Source organism: Salmo salar, chromosome ssa19 (genome assembly GCF_905237065.1).
Source record: "Salmo salar chromosome ssa19, Ssal_v3.1, whole genome shotgun sequence".
NCBI lineage: Eukaryota > Metazoa > Chordata > Actinopteri > Salmoniformes > Salmonidae > Salmo > Salmo salar.
Window position 1 is genome coordinate 64,651,072 of NC_059460.1, and position 7,123 is coordinate 64,658,194.

At 43.3% G+C, this 7,123-nt stretch overlaps 1 pseudogene across 1 annotated transcript in view; it reads left to right on the plus strand.

The window, feature by feature from the left end:
- The window catches only part of LOC106579060 (ataxin-2-like protein), an 83,206-nt pseudogene extending 76,817 nt beyond the window's left edge, over positions 1 to 6,389 (plus strand). Inside the window, exons 18-23 of the transcript XR_006760770.1 lie at positions 581 to 756; positions 1,027 to 1,165; positions 1,386 to 1,495; positions 1,863 to 2,036; positions 2,785 to 2,959; positions 5,067 to 6,389. The product of XR_006760770.1 is annotated as an ataxin-2-like protein (transcript). The remainder of the gene's footprint in view (positions 1 to 580; positions 757 to 1,026; positions 1,166 to 1,385; positions 1,496 to 1,862; positions 2,037 to 2,784; positions 2,960 to 5,066) is intronic.
- Positions 6,390 to 7,123: the final 734 nt, after the last annotated feature.

Below are 7,123 nucleotides of genomic sequence, written 5' to 3' on the forward strand. Positions count from 1 at the left end.
CAAACAGGGGCTCAGCGGTCTAAGGCACTGCATGTCAGTGCTAGGGGCGTCACTGCAGACCCTGGTTTGATCCCGGGCTGTATCACAACCGGACGTGATCGGGAGTCCAATAGGGTGGCGCACAATTGGCACTGCGTTGTCCGTGTTAGGGGAGGCCATCATTGTAAATAAGAATTTGTTCTTAACTGGCTTGCCTAGTTAAATTAAGGTAAAAAAAAGAAAAATACATCTGGGACCTAGGTAAGATTATTTATTTATATATATATACCTTACTTACCTTACGAATACTTATTATTATTAATACTTCTTTGTATTCTAACTTCTTTATCTACTAATGCATGGCAAACTGTTGTAGTTCTATAGTAAAGTTGAATGTCAGGCAAAACTAGTGAATTTATCCTTGTTCCGAAGTTTAAATCGTAAGCATGTGACGTAATTTCCCCCTGGGGATCAAATCAGTTCTTTTAAAGCATGTTCATATCTACTAGTGCGTCATTTTGGGCAGTGTGGTCTATGTGACTGTGAGCGAGTTCTCCTCCCTGTCACCGTTGTTATGCAGCCATGTTTTGGTCTCCCCCAGGCTTAGGGGTGGGGGCCCCCCGCTCGGACCATGGCAACTCGGGCCCGCCGCAGGCCATGCTACAGGCGGCGGCGTCTGCAGCCGGAGCCCCCCTGGTGCCGTTGCCCTACCCCCAGCCCTACCTGCAGTACAGCCAGCAGCAGGTCATCCAGGCCATGACGCCTTACCCTGGACAGGTCAGTGGGTGGGTGGGAAGGTGTGTGAGAAGTGTGAGTGTGTGGAGAAGTGGGTGAGTGTGGGTGGATGGGAAGGTGTGTGTTTGTCCGTGTCTATGGCTGTACTGTGTGGGGGTCAGACCTCAATTTCCTATCCCCAGAGTTTTGAATCTAACCACCTCCCTTTGCCTTAGTGGTTATCCAGTTTTGGTCATCATAACTGTAGCGGTCAGGTATGAAACCAATGTCTCTGTCTTTCTCTATGTATCTCACCCGCTCTCCCTTCCCCAGCCGATGTACTCCATGCTGCAGGGCGGTGCGAGGATGTTGGGCCAGGGAGGGAGTCACCCCCAGGCCATGGGCCCTCCAGGGGGCCCCCAGTTCCCCAGCCAAGGTGAGGGGCCTCTGGTGCCACAGCAGGGTATCTATGGTGAGTCCAAAACTGGTTGGATCCTGGATTTAGACTGGATCATTGTTTTGGGGGTAGCCTAGTCCAAGATCTGTTTGCTATTTGTGCTGTATAGCCAACCAACGACCATAGGAGTTGTGTATGCAGCACAAACAGATCTTGTACCAGGCTACTGGATCATTGTTTTGGGAAATTTATAATGGAAAGTGTCTTCAGCTCTCTCTTTCTCACCCCTCTCTAGCCCCCCAGTCGTTCTCCCATCACCAGGGTGCAGTGCACCAGCCCCGGCCCTCCAGCACCCCTACGTGTAACCAGCCCCCCCCTCAGCAGCACGCCCCCAGCCCTGGACAGGTAATACTAACACCCCTCATCCCGGCTTCAAATCTCATCATCCCTCTCCGGACCGCATACCAGTTCTAGAACATACCCCTTTTTGTCTTGGCCACGTTTTTTATTGACATACAGCGTTGTTGGGCATTTTGAAGGGCCATGTTAAAGGTATACTCGGACAGCGATAGGACAAGTGGGCTGACTTTCAATACAAAGAGCGTGAAGCAAGAGATGGATCTTCTCAACTATTGTCGTCACACAGCTATCTCAATCTGCAATATCTTTGTTTCACACTACTACTCGTGGTCACGTCATATTGCTGAGTCTGAGCTTTTTTTTCCTCTAAGTTTATCCTATGCTAATGATTTCCTTCTCCATCTCTGCCCAGTCGGGACCCCAACCCCAGTCTCTATATCACTCCGGGCCGCTCTCAGCCCCCACCCCCCCTAATATGCCCCCCGGACAAACGTCGCCCCAGGGCTCGTTCCCCCTTCAGGGCTACAGCCTGCATGGCCACCAGGGAATCCCGCACACGTACCCTGGTCTGGGGCAGATAACACAGGTACATTTACACTGCTGGAGTTACTCTGGGTTCTCTTCATTAGGGTACATGTCTTAAAACATTTTGCAACATAAAATGTAAATGTGCCTTTCTTATTGGAAAAGTCCAGGTAGTCCCTCCAGTCCTTTCAGTCATTTTTTTTCCTTCATATAACCCTGGTTATGACTAACCAGAGATAAATGTTGTTGATGTTATCAGGAATTCCTCACTTTTCTGACAGCACCCTTTATTCTTTCATAATTGAAATTGGCTAACCCACAAACAGATATCCTTCTTTTTCTGTGTTGCATATCTTTTCGAAGCCGTCAAAAATATATTATCTAATGCCAGATTTGTAAAGTAAACACCTTTTGGAAGGAGTGAAAAAAAAATGACTCTATTCCATCCCAAATGGGTGGCAGGTAGCCTAGTGGTTAAGAACATTGGTCCAGTAATCAAAAGGTCACTGGTTCGAATCCCCGAGCCGACTAGGTAAAACGTTTGTCTCTGTGTCCTTGAGCAAGGCACTCAACCCTAATTTCTCCTGTAAATTGCTTTGGATTAGTCTGCTAAATGACTAAAATGAAAAAGCAAAACTGTCCATCAATTTCTATGTCTAAGCAATAAGGAATTTAGAGTGATTGTAAGAACACAATGTCCTAATGTTTATATTTAGGCAGATCATGTCTTTTTACCTGTGTTTTATATATTGTGTGACACATTTGATGTATGTTTCTGCATACTGTATGTCCCTGGTCCCTCTCCGTAGGCTCACGTCCAAGGGGCCATGCAGGGACCCCACCACCAGGGCCAACACAGCCACCCGCAGGTAGTGATGCTCCAGGCCCCGCCCCCCCAGCACGGCCTTGGACAAGTCTCCCAGCACCCCCAACACGGCCTCCAGCAAGGGGCCCACCAACACTTCTACATAGGACATCCACAAGGTATGAAGGTTCCCTAAGCTTGTATTAGTGCAGAGAAGGGGACCAGAGTGTTATACTAGGGGGTGCGACATTTCCGTAGTAGAAAAAGACCGGGGTTTGGGAAGTCAATGGTAGAAGTGAAATATTCATCCTTAGTTGTTAATTTTCTCTAAATCTAAAGGCACAACCTAGATTTGATTCAATGCGTGGGTAAAAGTAAGCCGGGCCGGTACGGCGTCCCTGCAAAATAAATAGTGGGGGTACGCTGTATCGATAAAACGTGAGCCGATCACAATTAAAACAAAATAGCAAGAAAACTAGGCTATTACATCATTATTTTACATTACCGCATGTCAGCCGCATGAAATATGAGTGAATGAACTTGAATGGAACCGGGTGGTATATGCTCCAACTTGTCTCGTGGTTCGACGAGAACACTTACATTTTCCCAAGGCAGAGATGAGTGGCCGAGATCGAGACGACGCGGAGGTGAGTGACCGAGACGTGCGCGGAAAACAGTGGATGCAATTCAATGAAACAATCGCTGAATGTCATTACAATAGGCATACAGTAGCAGTCAAAAGTTTTAGAACACCTACTTATTCAAGGGTTTTTCTTTATTTTGACTATTTTCTACATTGTAGAATAATAGTGAAGACATCAAAACTATGCTTACTACATGATTCCATATGTGGTATTTCAAAAAAGTGTTCAACAAATGAAAATATATATTATATTTGAGATTCTTCAAAGTAACCTCGATGACAGCTTTGCACTCTTGACGAACCTAAGCACACAGCCAAGACAATGCAGGAGTGGTTTTGGGACAAGTCTCTGAATGTTCTTTAGTGGCCCAGCCAGAGCCCGTACTTGAACCCCATCGAACATCTCTGGAGAGACCTGAAAATAGCTGTGCAGCGACGCTCCTCATCCAACCTGACAGAGCTTGAGAGGATCTGCAGAGAAGAATGGGAGAAACTCCATAAATGCAGATGTGCCAAGCTTGTAGCCTCATACCCAAGAAGACGCGAGGCTGTAATCACTGCCAAAGGTGCTTCAACAAAGTAAAGGGTTTATGTAAATGATTACTTATGTAAATGAAATATTTCCAGTTCTATTTTTGCTTTGTCATTATTAGGCTGTAACGTAACAAAATGTGGGAGAAGTCAAGGGGTCTGAATACTTTCCGAATGTACTGTATGTACAATTATATAAATTGCAACAATTGTAGAACATTGAGGTCCTTGGAAATTACAATGAAGTGCTTGAAAAAGTCCCTGAATGTCCTTGAATTTGACTTGCCAATGTCTTTATGAACACTGCTTAAAGTTAAAGGATGTATAGTCCTTGGCCTATGTCGTTGAATAGGTAGAGTTATGGGCTAATTTGAATATATTCACTTTTATATATTCCTCTAAGTACACGTGGAACTGCATGAAAATCCTTTTTTATTTTTGTTTCAAAACATTTTGTAATGTTTATCCTAATGTGACACATTGGCCCCATTTTATTTATAGAAAGACCATATATGAAATTAATAGGGATTCGATATGTAATTAAGCGAGCTTGCGGGTCTCGTACCAGTAAGAAATGAAATATACTTTCACCCCTGATTCAATGTCTTAAGTAGCTGAACATGTCATTACTATAACCTTGTGAAAGTTAAACTGACACGTTTACATTTGTCAAAAACTATAGCGGATAAGTGCCTTTTCATTTGACGGGTTTGCACATGTGCAGTTCAGCGCGACTCCGTTGGACCCTATGATGTGTTTTTGCGCATGAGCTAAGCCGCCATGACATCACCTACAAGCGTGATCTGGGATTTCTATTGGAGAAGCAGTATCTGGACTTCTTCGCATATATATTGTCTCACTGTTGGCCGTTTATATAGAACTTTCCTAAAAACTGAAGTTATAAATGCTGGTTTCTTATGTGTTTTGTGATGACTGTAGTTGAAAAGTACTTTTGGAATATTTTGTCTGAAGGTACTATTACATCCTCCATAAATATCAAATAGGTGAATGGTGCCCTTTGAACTGAAACACTACTACTCATCTTATATTTTGTCCATAGTAATATTGTGTTAATCGATACTCAAATCTTCCTTCTGTTTTTTCCCCCACAGCGATGCAGGTACAGACGCACCCCTCTCCCTTCCACCCTCCTGGAAACTGAGCTCCTCTGTTCTCCCCTCCCAGAAGAACTGTCCCTCGAACGGTCCACCCCCCCTCGCCCTCTGGACATGACCACACCCAACCAAGAAGTGACACAATCACGTGACACAGTGATGGGCTTGCAGGGAGAAGCGGCAAGACCTCATTGGTCAGCTACACTTCTCAGCTTCATCGTCGCTAAAGCCTCGGTTATAGCCCAACTGATGATGATGATGATAAGCGGCGTCAACAGAAGCCGCACCCAATCCAAACCTTCGTCTCGGTTCTCTCTTCCAGCTCCTTCCATATTAAAGACAAAAGACACGACCACGTGAGATCATCATAGTGGAGAGAAAAGACATGGACGCCAAACGAGCGAAGGACACAACGTTTGACAACATCAAATCGCTTTGAGACTGACTCCTTTAGTTTAAGTTCCTTGATATTGGGCGAATGGACAGAAGAAATACAAACACTTGCTCAGAAATCGTTGAGTGTCGCAAAAAGGAGGAATGAATGGAATGCCATAAATGAGGAGATTGGATTTTTACTTTAACCCGGTATCAACCCACCCTTCCCCTTTCCTCTCTCTTATAGCGAATTATGAATAATAAAAATATGGAAAATACAAAAAAATACTTTAAACTACAATGACCAAAAAATAAAGTTTTAAACTTAACTACAGAAACATCTTGTTTGTTGAATGTATAACCTTTTTTATTGGAAGAATATGTTAGTTGTCAAGTCTTATCTCATAATAACCACTATGTTACACCAAAGGGAAACCATTTGTAAGACACATTTCAATGTAAAGAAGACACTAACAAATGAATCATGTAATTTAAACAAACAACCAAATGCAGTTCCCACAGTTAAAACCGATTTTTAAGCAGTTCTTACGTCATGGGTATCCATTGTACTTTAGTCACTTAAGAGGTTTTGGTTACACTTTTACTTGAGTTTTGTGTTTACCGTTTAACACTTGGCAGCTTAACAATTAACATTCACACATAAACATGTCTACACATTACATGAAGCGTGGTTGCAAACTGACAGTCCAACCCAGAGTTCTTAAATGTTCACAATTTATGTAGTAATGCGTAAAAAAATGTATAGGGTATCGTGATATCATTTTTGCCAATTTTATATTGATACTGTGACCGAGTATTGATTTGCTAGGTAGTTAACGTTAGCTAGTGCTAGTCGGCTGTATTTCTCATCATATAGCTTTTTCTCCATCTTCTTTTTAAATAGTGAGACAACATGTTTTGAGCACTTATCTACAAAATTTGCTTTCTCATGGCTCTTGTCCCTCTGCAGCAGACATATATAGTGAGCAATATGTTTGGAACATCAAATCGCAATACGTATCGATACCGAAGTATCGCGGTAATATCGTATAGTGAGGTCCCTGGGAATTCCCAGCCCTAATTTAGCCACTTATCTAGCAACGAGTATTGTAAATACAGTGCGTTCTGAAAGAATTCAGACCCCTTGACTTATTCTAAATTGTATTACATTACAGCATTATTTTAAAATTGATTTAAATAGTTTTATTTCCTCATTCTACACACAATACCCAATAATGACAAAGCAAAAACCGGTTTTTAGAAATGTATTAAAAATAAACAACGGAAATGGCACATTTAAATAAGTATTCAGACACTTTACTCAGTACTTTGTTGAAGCACTTTTGGCAGCGATTACAGCCTCACGTCTTCTGGGATGACGCTACAAGCTTGGCACACCTGTATTTGGGGAGTTTTTCCCCATTCTTCTCTGCAGATCCTCTCAAGGCCTGTCAGGTTGGATGGGGAGTGTCGCTGCACAGCTATTTAAGTCTTTCCAGAGATGTTTGATTGGGTTCAAGTCTGGGCCACTCAAGGACATTCAGAGACTTGTCCCGAAGCCACTCCTGCGTTGTCTTGGCTGTGTGCTTAGGGTCGTTGTCCTGTTGGAAGATGAACCTTCGCCCCAGTCTGAGGTCCTGACCACTCTGGAGCAGGTTTTCATCAAGGATCTCTCTGTA